This window comes from Lontra canadensis, unplaced genomic scaffold (genome assembly GCF_010015895.1).
Source record: "Lontra canadensis isolate GAN:19392208 unplaced genomic scaffold, GSC_riverotter_1.0 scaffold54, whole genome shotgun sequence".
NCBI classification, from domain to species: Eukaryota; Metazoa; Chordata; class Mammalia; order Carnivora; family Mustelidae; genus Lontra; species Lontra canadensis.
The window spans coordinates 5,575,180-5,589,673 of record NW_022631048.1 but is presented as its reverse complement, the minus strand read 5'-3'; the positions used below and the strand labels follow the sequence as shown (position 1 = coordinate 5,589,673).

Genomic DNA, 14,494 nt, shown 5'->3' with positions numbered 1-14,494 from the left:
TATAAACCAACAGATAAAGAATGAATGTTTAATAATAGGTTATGTGTGTTATTCTCGGGACATATTTGACTGTCAGAAGCAATTTTAATTTGTAATAATTGTGTCGTGCTTTTCCCCATCAGAAAGCCAATTATGCAAGCTTTGCCATCACACCAGGGAAATAATTTAATGGAGTGTTCATTGCAATTTCACGAGTCCGGAATTGGATGTTTTTTTTACAGAGCAGCCTGTATTGCTTTGTTAAGGAGGATTTTTTTTGGAGTCTGCCTTTTTTTTTTTTTTTTTAGAAGTACAGCAAATTTTTTTTAAAGATTTTGTTTATTTATTTGACAGACAGAGATCACAAGTAGGCAGAGAGGCAGGCAGAGAGAGAAGGCGAGAAGCAGGCTCCCTGCTGAGCGTAGAGCCCTTGCTCCCGGGACCCCAGAAATACAGCAAATTTTAAAGTGATCCACTGGTGTTAAGCACTTTCTTTTTTTCCTATTGGGTCCTTCAGATTCTTAGTCAGTACCATTTGCTCTTATTTTAGGTACAACTCAAGCCTAATTAGAAACCAGAAACACAAGTCCACAGCAGATTTTAAAAGCTCGACAGAAGCTTTTTAAGGAAGAGGTAGCCAAGCAATTGTACAGCAAGGCAAAGGCTATCTCACAACACAAGCATAGATTTTCTCGTTAAATTTTAGCAATTCTCATGTCAAATTCTGCAACAAGGGAAACGTCAGGGGATAAAGGACATGATGGAAAGTAGATACAACCTAGTAGGCGAAGTCATTTGTGTAATGGCAAACATCACGCACGTAGCAGGACCCCCAAAGACCTGTGTGCCTTGGCACTGCTTAGTCACTGTAACCGACCGGTACCAGCACAGCAAAGTTCATTGGCATGCCATACCACAAAACAAGTGTAGTGACATTGCAAGGCATATAGCAAAGGTTTTAGATATGCTTATCCAGAAGCATTAAGTAAGCATCCTCAAAGCTCACAAAAGTCAACCAGAGTTATCTAGAAGGTAACTTTTTTTTTTTAAAGATTTTATTTATTTATTTGACAGATCACAAGTAGGCAGAGAGGCGGGCGAGGGGGTTGTTAAGCAGGTTCCCTGCTGAGCAGAGAGCCTGATGTGGGGCTCAATCCCAGGACCCTGAGATCATGACCTGAGCTGAAGGCAGAGGCCCAACCCACAGAGCCACCCAGGCACCCTAGAAGGTGACGTTTTTGCTCTGGAATTCCTTAGTCTGCCTAGAGATTCTTGCTGCATTCTGGAGTTTTCATGCATCAACACTTAGATGGTCTCACTAAGTAACTCCCTAGAGAGGAGAGGCATGAACAAGGAGTAACCTTGCCTGGTGACTCATGTACTGGGTGGAAATTCCCTGGGCATGAAAGCTGTGCTGGGCGAGTCTAAAGGGTTAATGCACTTTCCAAAGCCTCTAATTGACTCTTCCCGAAGAGGCATTTACTCACCAGAAGTATCTGGGTAGCTATTAACACATTTGTAGCCTTGAGAAGATGGCTTCTATTTTAAGATGAAAACTACAAAGCAAGAGCTGGAAAGTCCTTAAAAACTGACAGCCGGTTTCCCATTTTTTGAGAGTAGTCATTAAAAGGTTCCTGTTGCAGAAAGAACAAGAAATAGCTTGGGGTCACCGCAGTGTGAATTATACTCTAAACATGTTCCCTCTGGCTGGGGAGAGGTCTGCGAATAAAATCAGAGGTGAGACAGAGAGGGTCTCTGGAAGGTATTGGAAGAAGCAGAGGACTGGGACCTTGTCTCCCCTTTTCTCTCCACTGACAAGTTTTTTATATACGTGGCAAGGTTGAGAGACACTGGGGGACAACAGAATAGCGAAATAATTTTTCTACCAGATGAAGTCAAGTCCTGTAGCTTCTGCCAGTACAAGACAATCCTTGGCTCTTATGTGCCCCTCGCTGCTGCCTCCATTTGTAACTCTGGAGGGGGACTCCTGAAGGGTGTCTCCACTCTGCATTATGAAAAATGTAACCACTGTAAATAGTTTCACGTTGTTTCTAGCCTCCTTGCTTCCTCGTAGTGACTGCATGATTAGAGTACATGGCATATGTGTCACCTGCGTCTGGTGCTACAAATGTCTCCATCAGTGTTTGGGGAAGTCACTGTGTGTGTTCCTTTCTGGCTTTCCTTTTTTGCAAGTTAACATTTTTGCACTCTTTAGAAAGACACTTTTATCTTTCAACAAGTGTTGTTCTCATCTTCGGAAACGTAAAGTAGCACATGCAGAACACCATAATCTAGACTGATTTGGGAGAATTATAGCCCGTGTTTAAAAACAGAATCACATTGGGGCGCCTGGGTGGCTCAGTGGGTTAAGCCTCTGCCTTCGGCTCGGGTCATGATCCCAGGGTCCTGGGATTGAGCCCCACATCAGGCTCTCTGCTCAGCAGGGAGCCTGCTTCCCCCTCTCTCTCTGCCTGTTCCTCTGCCTACTTGTCATCTCTGTCTGTCAAATAAATAAAAAAAATCTTTAAAAAAATAAAAATAAAAACAGAATCACAGAATCGGTACCTGAAGTATTAATATTGTGGTGATAATGTTGTGGCATTTGCTAGAAAACGAGTCGTTGCCATGATTAATACTATTTCAGGCTTTTGCTCTACTGCCCTTTTTTTTTTTTTTTTTTTTTTTTTTAATAAAAAGCAGTGTTTTTGGTGACCTGGGCTCTGGCAAGTTGGTGGAGGTAGAACTGGGGGCGGGAGGAGCTCCGGTCATAATCTCAAATACATACCAGCCAAGGAGTGCCATCAGCCTTCACCAGACCAATTTCAGTTCTAATAAAGTTTGAAACCAAGATTCCTAGGTGCAGTTTAGTTCGAAACTCACCGTAAGAAATCACCTTGTGCTTCACAGAGACATCTCTTTTTACTGTTGAGTTTGGTTTGCTTAGTTACAGAAAAGGTCTGTTCAAAAATTCTGATTCTTGGATTGATATTAGGAAAATAAGATCACCTTTTCCTCCCTGTGGGACTGGAGGCCAGGCTCGAGTTGAGTGTCCCCCTGTGCTCAGTGCTGCTGGTCTGCAAAGGAAAGGGAATCTCCCAGGTCAAGCTTCTGTGCACCTCTGGTCACCTTCTCTGGCTTTTGCCTGAGATTGGCTGCACCGTCCTCTTCTCTGAAATACACCGCTGCATAAGCTAATTTTTAATATTTTTAAACAATCTTTACACCCCCTATGGGGCCTGCATTCAACCCAAGATTAAGAATCGTGTGTTCCACCAGCTCAGCAAGCCCGGCATCCGATGTGTGTAATTCATAAGCTTGAAAACTAATACAGCGAGGAAAAATACATGATTTCACACTTACATGGATGTTCCACAACCTGAAAATCAGTCCTGTACTCGTGCAGAGTTGACATTCTAGAATTTGATGGAGATGGACGGTGGTAGCCCCAGGAGGCAGGGCGGTGAGACGCGTGCTTATGATCTAACAGATGCGCGGTGATGCCTCCGTTCCGTCACCCAGGAGCTGACTGGGTGATCTTAGGTGATCCCGACCTGCTGCTGGGATGACCGGAGGGGAGGGGGCGTGGCACCCACTAGGGCACCTAGCCCATGGAGGCCTCATCAGATTGAGTACAGTTCTGCAGTTTTAGAGTAAATGGTGAAGGTCAGGGAAAAGAAAAAAAAACAACAACTGAAGTTAGAAAAAGCTGTTGTACCCTAAAATGCTTTCAAGGTTCATTAAGAACACAGTATGAGGAAAGAAATAGGAGGGAGAATATTATTGAAAAGTATTCTATTTAGGGGCACCTGGGTGGCTCAGTAGGTTAAACATCTGCCTTCGGCTCAGGTCATGATCCCAGGGTCTTGGGATCGAGTCCTGCATCAGGCTTCCTGCTCAGTGGGGAGTCTCCTTCTCCCCCTGCTCATGCTTGCACTCTCTCTCCCTCTCTTTCTCCCCCCCCACTTGCTCTCTCAAGTAAATAATATCTTTTAAAAACAGTATTCCATTAATTAGAGAAAGTCATCAGTACAGAAAGCATACAGTAAAGCAAAAACATGCCTGAAGAAACAGGCAAAATCATGATAAAAGCTCCTGAAATGTTGATTCCTAGAATATGGTGTTCCTAACCTACAATGGGGATGCTCCATTGCTTCTTTAATCAAGAGCACAGAGGCATCTGGGTGGCTCAGTTGGTTGGGCATCTGCCTTCGGCACGGGTCATGATCCCAGGGTCCTGGGATCGAGCCCCACTTTGGGCTATCTGCTCAACGCAGGCGTCTGCTTCTCCCTTGTTCCCAGCTCATTCTCTTTCTCTTTCTAAAACAAAACAAAACAAAAACCCAGTCATTGTTTTGGGTTGGGTTTTTGATCTGAAATATCAGAACAACAGTAATTTTGCACAGACAGAATTCCTCAAAGAACACTATGATTCTGTTTCATGTGTTCCTTATAGAGTTCAGGCTTGATACTGAATTTTTTTTTTTTTCTGAAGGTAGAAAAGGGTACAAAGACAACATTCAAAAACATCGATGGCGGCCACATTCTCTCTCTTATATTCTGCGACCTCGAGTTTCCTTGGGTTGGGTTCCCGTGGGCGTTGCTTGTTTCTGGTAGTAGCTGGGTCAGATTTGGCGATGGTTTTCTTCAGAGACAGCCTACGGTGAGTGAGCGGTGAGCAAGGTGCAAGAGGGATTGCCAGTGTCTGCAAGTGCAGGGCACGGTGGCACGGTGGCCATCAGCTAGCTGGATGCACCCTGAGGTCTTGCCCTTGGTGGTTACTTTTCTTCCCTTAGGCGGGTCCTTCCAGAAGCCAGGCCACAGTGCCCAGGGGGGCCATCATGTCCTGTCAAGGACTGAACTATGGAAATGTCCCATCAAGCCAGGAAGCAATATTCTGCCAACCTCTGAGAACAAACTTGGATAAAGCCTTCAGCAGAGCGAGAGGAACCCAGGAAAGGCCTCCTCCACATTTACGAGCTCTGGGAGTAGCGATGGGAAGGGGAACATGGGAAAATATATTTGGCCATACATTTAGAGTGGACAGGTCTGGCCTTATTATGAACTTATAGGACCCTTTGGGAAGAGTATTTGCTTCTTTTTGCCGCAATTTCTTCAAAGACAAATCATGAGACTCAGTCTTCTTGTAGAGCAACTTGAGACATTCAGTTCTAGACTGATTACAGAGGAGCATGAAACTTTATTTCTTTAATGTACTTTTTAAATTAAATTCTTATTTCAGGAAATGCAAAAAAAAAAAACAACTTGTGAAAGCTCTACAGTTCGTTTTCCTTCCGAAGTTCAGATAATTTAAGGCAGTTGATTCTCCTGAAATTGTTGTGCTTCTGAAGAAAAGCAGTTTACGCGGGTCTCTCTTGAGTCCCGTGGGCTCAACTGCAGAACAAAGTCATTTGTGACTACCCAGCAGGGGGTGATTTTTAGCCCTTGTGGGGGTGCTGCTGCACATTTTGCCCAGTAAGTATTTATTCGTTGAATGAATAATAAACAGCCTCAGTAAAAGAGGCAGTAGGTGGTCTGCGAGGGCTTGTGGTGCCATGCGTGAAAGACCCCCAGCTCCGCCTCACCCTGACTCCTCCCCACGGGGCCCCGTGTGGCCTGGTGACTACATACGTCAGACCTGGGACCTGTCCCAGAGGCCACAGAACTCAACAGGTGTTTGACCTGCTAAGACTGAACTCCCGCCGCTCAACCTCATCCTCCTTTCAAGATTGGAGACCGTCTAGGGCATGATCCCATGATGGGCAGAGACCTTCCCCTTTGCCTCCAGACTGTTCCAGCTACCTGAGACGCTGTCTGTGGGAATTTGAGTAACAGATCCCTGACAGCAGAGTTGGGTAGATGCTGTGAACCCGGGGAGATTTCCCTTGTTTTGTTTTGTTTTGTTTCCCTTGTTTTCAAGGAGAAAAATCCTTATAGGCACCCCCAAAAGTCACCTGCCTGAAACCTCCACCAACCCCAGAGATCTGATTACATACACGCTCATATTCTCCCTGCCTCCCTTTCTCTCTCTCTCACACACACAATCTTCTTGCTGAACTTTAAGATCCTTCTTTCAGAAGAGTGTCCAGGAATACATCCTATACCAAACAGGTATTACTGAAGTTCGTTTAGATCAAGACGGAGTGATGCAGGTTGTGTTATTTTTTTTCAAACATCACACCTGAAAACACATGACCATACATATACTTAGCAAAATAGGTTTCAGATTATTTATTCATTTAAATATTTTTTAAATTTATTTTTATGTAATCTCTACACCCAACTAGGGGCTCAAAGTTATGCTTTACTCACTGAGCCGGCCCAGTGCGCCTCAAATTATTTAAAAAGGACAATAATGCTACGTGGCCCGTCCCACTTTTCTCTGAAGATTGTGTTTCTCCCTTGTCCCAGGCCATGTGTGGGACGATGAAAGGGGATGTGCTCTTTTTTGACTGCTGAAGCTGTGGTCCTCGTCCCACCTTTTTGGGTTGGGTGACAGACATGGGTCTCATCAGCTAAAATTAGGCTCTTCTGAGTCTGCTAATATCGTGGATTTATTATTCTCTTTTAGGTGTTCATAAGAATCACTAACTTTCCTGCCTCAGCAAGACCTCCACTGCCTAAAATATAGTCAGGTGATCCGTTTGATAAAGGATTGCCATAACTAGAACGCAAAAAGAACCAAAGTGTGGAACTTCGTATCTGATTTCCACATAGAGTTCTGGGGTGTAAGTACAGAGGTCCACACATACATAAATGCATACGGAGGAGAAAGCAGTGCCAGCCTTTTAGGTGGCGGTGAGATGCTGGAGTCAGAACTGGACTTTGCAGGCTCCGGTTCTGTGGTCTCCTTTTTGCAGACGAAGAAATCCAGACAGATGTGGATGGTTCTCTAGTCCTCTGGGGTATGCGGTGATTCATGGCTAGTGCCTCTTGGCAAACAAATGTGTGCAAGAAGAACTCACTCAAGCTAGGGCTTCCATTTTTTCAAAAAGGTTTTATTTATTTATTGGAGAGAGAGAGAGAGAGGGCAGGAGCGGCGAGGAGAGGGTGAAGCAGGCTACCCGCTGAGCAGGGAGCCTGATGCAGGGCTCGATCCCAGGACCCTGAGATCATGACCTGAGCCGAAGGCAGACACCTAACTGACTGAGCCACCCAGGTGCCCCCAGAAGAATCTTATTTAAAGCCCAGTTTCTAAACTGTTGCTTTATTCCATGATAACATGGGTAGACGCATCTTGCTGGATGTTTTGGTCACTTGGAGCAGGTGAGGTCTGTGCCACATACTTCGGACTGGGGGCGATACGAAGATGAGCCCAGATGTTAAAATGCTGGCTCTTCGCTTATTCCCTTATGTCTCAGCAGAAAGATCTCCCTAGTACCAACCATTGAAGCAAAGGAAACAGTCTGGGCAGCTTGCAGCCCTGTTAGGAAGAAGTGGCAAGGAATTCAGTGGGTTTGTGTTAAGGTTCAAAGGCAGGAAGAGCTATGTGAGGGCAAGAGAGAGCTGTCCCTCCCATGCCATTAATTATATGTGATAGTGGAAAACTCAAAGAAGATACAAATGTGTATGCTTCTTTCCAGAACTGACTTTGTGCGTTTTTGTGTTAACACTTTCAGGGGCGAGAGGAAAGAAGCCATCATTCTGAATACAGGCTTCAATTTGTCTTCCGTTCTATAGAATTCTGTTTTAGCTATTCTTTTTTTTTTTTTTTAAATTCAGAACCTTCTAGCAAGAAACGAAAAGTTCTGTCAGAGTTTTTTTAAAAAAGAAAATTGGAAACAGGTAGCCTGAGTGTCTCAGAACACAGGGCCTGGGTTTTTCTGTCTCTCACAGCCTTTCCTGTATAAATTCGCAGAATCGTGATTATTAATGTTTCCTTCAATATTATCATCTCTTTCCAAGTGTGGATGTCCTTCCTTTCTGAACAGTCTTACTAATGTGTGCGTGTGTGTGTGTGCGCGTCTGCAAACACTGGGTATTTCACAAGGCCTTGAAATAGATCTGTTTCTGCTTAAGTACTAATATGTTCGGAATCTTTATTTCTCACTGGTACAGAATCACACAGTTCTCTACAAATGGTGTAAGAAAGAGAAAATGGTGTAAGAGAAAGAAATGGTGTAAGAAAAAGAAAATGGCATAAAAGAAAGGAAAAAAGCAAAATTTATTCTACAAAAATACCCCCAGCACATTTAGGTCACATATACAAAGACGTTCCAGAATGTAGTTTCTCTCTTTAAAGACAACACTGTTTTCTGGGCAAGTCAAGGCAAAATATTCAGTAACTTAGCACCATAAACAGAATAGAGGTGACAGTGCAGGAGGGTTTTTCTCTTGGATTGTACCAGGAAGTACCACAGAGGAAACAGTGACGAGAACCCTGAAACACGTCAGTGCCATTAGTGGGTATCCTGCAGAAATCTCTGCGTGTCCCCCGAAACCCCCTGACGAGGACTTCGAATGCAATGCTTATTTTGTATGTAACCTGCAGGAGAGAGAGATGTGCATATTTTATAAACTGCAGATGCAAACTTATTTTTAAAAAATTACGTGACATTACTTTTAGTGTCATAGTTGTTACTAGCCAAGTAACCTGAGACTTTCTTCTTCAAGGCACTTTGCTCAGACTTTGACACGTACCGCTCACTGACAGCAGACTGATGTTAGCGTTGTATCTTTTGTAGAGTTTTACCACAGTGGCAAAGCACGTACCTGGGAGTCAGGTGAATGATGAGGTTCAAATCCCAGCCCTCTTCCTTAGCAGCTGTGGGATTTTAGTCAGTTCCTTAAGTCACTTGTGCCTGCGTTTTCCTGTGGGACCGTGAAGCTGATCAGAACACTTCCCTCAGGGGTGGGGGTGGGGGCTGTGGTGTGGGGAGTTTGCTAGTGGGTGAGGAGTGGAGTAGTGCCGGGCACATGGTATGTTGGCTGCTGTCATTAATGATGCTGCTGATGGCTTCCCCGTTTAGGGAAGTGACTTCTCCTTGCCAAGGCACCAACCACATGAGGACAGTTTCATGTCAACTCCATTCATTGTGTTCATGAATAGGACCAGAGTCAACTACTCAGTTATGTTACATAAATACTGACAAATGCCTTTAAAAACTTGGTGTTTTGTCTCCTTTGATGGTCCTTAAAGGGGTCTCTGAAAGATGACAGGGCAATGAAAAGATGTCAGGAGTCTTCCCATATCTCCAAGTGAATGAGTTCTCTTGTGTACTTGCCAGTTTCTAAGATGTCACATACAAAGGACTTTCACTAATTATTTTAGGCGCATGGTTACAGTTCCATTCATTTCACCATCTAGAAAGTTCTCTAACAGAATAAAATCTCTCATGTTAACGTCTTATTACTTTTTAGATAAGAAATATTCAGGCTTCGTGGTATCTGATAACCCTTGCTGAGGCTTTGAGCTAATGACCTGACCAGTTTTGTCATTGTTTTCCCTCCCTTGTGATGAGGCAAACACCTAACCTCTGTCTTTTTTCTGTTATTTAACCATTTAGTTAATGTTTTTTCCAAATACTCAATTCAAATACATCCAGGATCCCAGTCTGGGTGATCAGTTATTGGGGAACATCGTAACCCGATGACTGAGTGCCGTCACCCACAGCAGACAGACGGATTCTGTGGGGCCATTGTTCCCGGGTGTGAGTATCGTGCCATCCTAGGAAGACTGCTTTTTGTGAGAACAAAATCAAACACTCACCGGGAAACTTCAGCACAGTATGTGGACAAGGCATGTGCCATAATGCTTCCGTAGTCACTGGGATTGATGCCATGCCCAGTGTAGACACCGCAATGATATGTGCATAGTACCCCAAATTCCCTGACTTGGACTTTGAATGCAGCTCACAGTCTGTGTGTGGCCCCTGGGCAAGTGAAATGTGTAACATTTTATAAAGTTCAAGTGTGAACTCGGATTTGAATTTACAGAACTTTATTGGCTCTTGGCCACTGGTAAGAGAACGTATATCTATGCACTCTGTCCCATTTTCCCCTGAGGAAACCAAGGAGCACCCATTACTTTCTAGTCATCTGAATCCCATTCCTGTCTTTGCCACACTGTTAATTATACAGAGACACCCACACCTACATCAGATTTGGTTTTCCCTACCTCTTAGGATGTTATCAGCTTTGTATTAAAGAAAAAAAAAAAAGCAAGCAAATGAGCTATTTACTCTGTCCCTTAGTCAAGCAATTATAACAATTATAACATTTCTCTTTCAAGACTGTGTACTGACAGGGATGTATGCCCTCTCCAGGGAGTAAGTTTTAGGCACATTATAATTAAAATACTGGTTACATCTCTTTCTCTTTAGAATGGAAATAATGATTTCTCAGACCAAGTTCAAGCAGGCATGGGCACGGGGAGGGCTTGCTCTGATCGCACGTTAGGCGGTGGCTGGGCGGCCATCAGTGGCTCTCTCCTTCACCATTTGTGGTTCTCTGGTCGTACTCAGCACACTGTGTGACTCCCTCGGTGCTGTGGCTCGTTCTAAGGTACACACTCAACCCCAAGAGAAAACAGAGAGGCTGCCGCCCCACCCTTTCTGCCTGCTCTGAGTCACGCTGCCAATGTTTCAGAATATCTGTTTTGACAGTGAGTCCTCGTCTAGATCCACGAACAACTCCTGGAGAACCATCTGCTCACTATGACCTCCCATTTTACTCCCTTCCCCCCTCCCCCCTACTGATCAATTACTCCATGACTTTTTTACTCCTGCTCTGTTTGCATTCTCGCTGTCACCAGGTAGAACTGAACATAGGAAGATGTCATCCAGACAGGGCACGGGCTAACAGCTGGTTCCCTCATTGGGTTTGTGTAGATAAAATAGAAACAGAAAGTGTAAGGAGTAACATCATATTATTTCCCCCAGGGTGAAAAGCCACTGAAAATTTTTTCAGAATTATTTTTGAGACTAATGGATTTTTGGAAAACACCTAGTTATTTGAGGAGCACCTGGGTGGCTCAGTCGGTTAAGCGTCCAGCTCTTGGTTTCAGCTCAGGTCGTGATCTCATGGGTGTGAGCTAGGCCTGCTTTGGGCTCCAAGCTCAGCACGAAGTCTGCTGGAGACTCCTTTCCTCTGCCCTTCCTCTACCTGCATGTGTGCTCTCGTGTTCTCTCCCTCCCTCCCTCCCTCTCTTTCTCTAAAAATAAGTAAATTAATCTTCTTTAAAAACCTAATTATTTTAAACATCTTGCCTGTTCCCCAAACACCTGATGTTTATACCTAGGGTATATGGTATTATTAAAGAATATAAAACATTTAGGGATGCATTTTTTTAATTAACATATATTATTTGTTTCAGGGGTACAGGTCTGTGAATCATCAGTCCCACCCAAGTCACAGCGCTCAACGTAGCACATACCCTCCCCAATGTCCATCACCCAGCCACCGTATCCCTCCCACTCCCCACCCCGAGCAGCCCTCAGTTTGTTTCCTGAGATTAAGAGTCTCTTATGGTTCGTCTCCCTCCCGATCCCATCTTGTTTCATTTTCCCCTCCCTTCCCCGCACAACCCCCAGCCCTGCCTCTCAAATTCCTCATTTCAGAGAGACTATATGATAATTGTCTTTCTCTGATTGACTTATTTTGCTTAGGGATGCATTTGTTACAGTATAAACTACTACTACAAATTGGCCCTTTCACTGAAGTCAAAGAAATTTGTAATTAGTAAGCTGCTTAGCTGGCAAAATCAATGTATTTTTTCTAAAGGTAGCTGAGGAATAATCCTGACCTGTCATTCTAATTATTAAATAAAGAGTTCTCTTTGTAAGGGTGTTTCAACAGAACATTTTCATCCAGAATTTGAAGCTTACGATTGTAAAGTATTTTTGAAATCTGTTTTACACATTTTTAGTGAAGAAGGTTCTTACCAAAAGAGTCAAATGAATGGAAAACCAGTATATAAAAAAGCGACTTGGGAAGGTATCTAACAATACTGGTGAAATCATTTTGTCACCAACTTAAAGCTTTTACAGGATACGTGTAAGTACACAGAAGGTCAAGGGTATGTGGGTAGCCGAGAACTTCAGCTAACTCCTAGAGCAGATCAAGGGGTTCTCCTCTTTATTCCACTAAAGGGAGGAGCAAAGTGACATAGTTGAAGGTAAAGCTAAAAGAAGCACGTGTTTTAAATAGTTCCACCAAGGGACGCCTGGGTGGCTCAGTGGGTTAAGCATCTGCCTTCCGCTCCAGTCATGACCCCAGCGTCCTGGGTTCGAGTGCCACATCCAGCTCCCAGCTGGGCAGGAAGCCTGCTACTCCCTCTGCCAGCTCCTCCTCCTGCTTGTGCTCACTCTCTCTCTCTCTGATAAATAAATAAAATCTTTAAAAAAAAAAAAAGTAATTCCACCAAGCAGAGGGCCCCATCTATGACAGACTGGACTTCCCTGGCCCCTGGGTTGCTTCCCCCTTGTTTTAGGACGAGCAGAGCCTCCAGCTTCTCCAGCGCCCAGAGCCACGTTCCTTTGGGTCTTGGCCCTTTTTAGGTAGGTCATTTTGTCGGTTGAGTTATAAACACAATGACAGAAGTTCCTGTCTTGGGGCTTTTAAAATAGAAATGTTATACTGAGTTTCAGAATATGCTCTCTGGGGAGAGGACATAGCAACAACAATGACACAAACAGGAAAAAAAAAGAAAAAAAAGGAAACCCAGTGGACTTGGGAACAAATGTGTCCATCTGATTTCCCCCCAGATTTGGTCACACGCACATCAGAGCCTAAATAGAGCCGTGTCTCTCCCTCTCTCCCGAGTCTTGGGAACACGTGTTCTGGGCCAGCCTGTGACCACAGCCTGTTACCTGAAGCTGGTGTTGCTCCAACGGGGACCCTTGAGGAGGCAAAGCCACGGCCATGAGGACAGGGCTTCAAGGCTATCACAAGCGTGCCGCAGCTGCCTTCACTGGCAAGCTCCGAGCGACACGATGTACTCTGGAATTGGAATGCTTGATTTTTTTTTTTTTCAGTTGGTTTGTAAATAGGATTGCACAAAAATCCATGCAAATCAACTCTCCAAATCTGAATTTGCTCAGCTGAAAAGACCATTAAATTAGACGGGCTGGCTTTCTGTTGGTGGGGGTGCAGTGTCGTACCGCGTAACGGTCCTTTAAAAAGGACCAACAAGCACATGACATGATAATTTCCATTAAACTGGAAATGTCCAAGCCTGTTTACCTCGATTAATTGTCCTTGTCCACTTTCCCAGCCTCACAGTTACCCATCAGTAATTAGGTATGAATGGGGCATTTGATATTAAGGCAGCTCATTTAAGGTACTGTTGCTGTTTATTATAACATTCTATTAGAATTTTTTTTTCATCAGCTTGAAATGTCCTCAAACCCAAACTACATGTGAACTTTATTTAGTTTTTCACATGGCATACCTAACTGAGATTCTGAATTGAGATGCGATTCTCATCCTAATAAGGGGCACCACAGGACAGTTTTGTCCTCAAGACCCAGGGGTCCCAGTCAAAGCAGGCTACGTGGGTTAGAGAGATTCCTGATAACCATTATGCTTTTTCATTTTTCTGATTAAAATTTTCAGGATATTGTGTGGACTCTGTTTAGGAACACGTTGTCAACAATAAGTCTCTTCTTTTTTAAAGATTTGTTTATTTTGTTTTATTTTATTTTATTTTTAAAAAGATTTTATTTATTTATTTGTCAGAGAGGGAGAGTGAGCACAAGCAGAGGGAACAGCAGGCAGAGAGAGAGGCAGGCTCCCCGCTGAGCAAGGAGCCCGATATGGGTCTCCATTCCCAGATGACCTGAGCCGAAGGCAGAGGCTTAGCGGACTGAGCCACCGGGAGTCCCTGTTTATTTATTTTAAAGAGAGCAGAGAAAGCACGTGACTGGGGGGAAGGGCAGAGGAACAGAAATCCTCAAGCAGACTCCCTGCTGAACAGAAAGTGTGGAGCTCAATCCCAGGACCTCAAGATCATGACCTGAGTCAGAACCAAGAGTCAGATGCTCAACTGACTGAGTGACCCAAGTGCCCCAGTACATCTCTGTTTATTTCTGTCATCTAGAATACCTGTTTACACACACACACACACACGCCCCACATGTACATCAGCCTGAAATAACCAGGCAAACACACACACGCACATGGTTACCTTCATCTGTTTCATTTGTGTGAAATGCAATTGTCTGAATGTGACCTGCCTCCTGCTTGATCCCTGCTTCTCCCAACAGTCTTCCTGCAAAGAAAATTTCTTTTCCTTCGAATTTCTTTTGCATAATATATGGCCCCTTCAGCCGTGAAGGAGTTATTTGTATCTACGTGGTCCCTCCTCTGCTAGGATATAATGTCCTGAGAGCTCTGAACATCCCTTGAAATTTTTGCAGCTCCGTGATGCCTGCTGCCTGGGCGTTGGCACTGTCCTGTAGGCTGTCCATTAGTCTGTGACAAATAAAAAACCATGAGGGAAGGAGGGAAATTAACTAGTCACCAAGGATCTGAACCTTCTCTGCTTTGGTGTTCGAAAACTGAGTTCACTACCATTATA

General features: G+C 44.1%; 1 protein-coding gene across 1 annotated transcript in view; it reads left to right on the top strand.

The window, feature by feature from the left end:
• EGFR (epidermal growth factor receptor) overlaps window positions 1-14,494 on the top strand; it is a 198,294-nt gene that overhangs the window by 50,784 nt on the left and 133,016 nt on the right. The gene's annotated exons all lie outside the window — the stretch shown is intronic.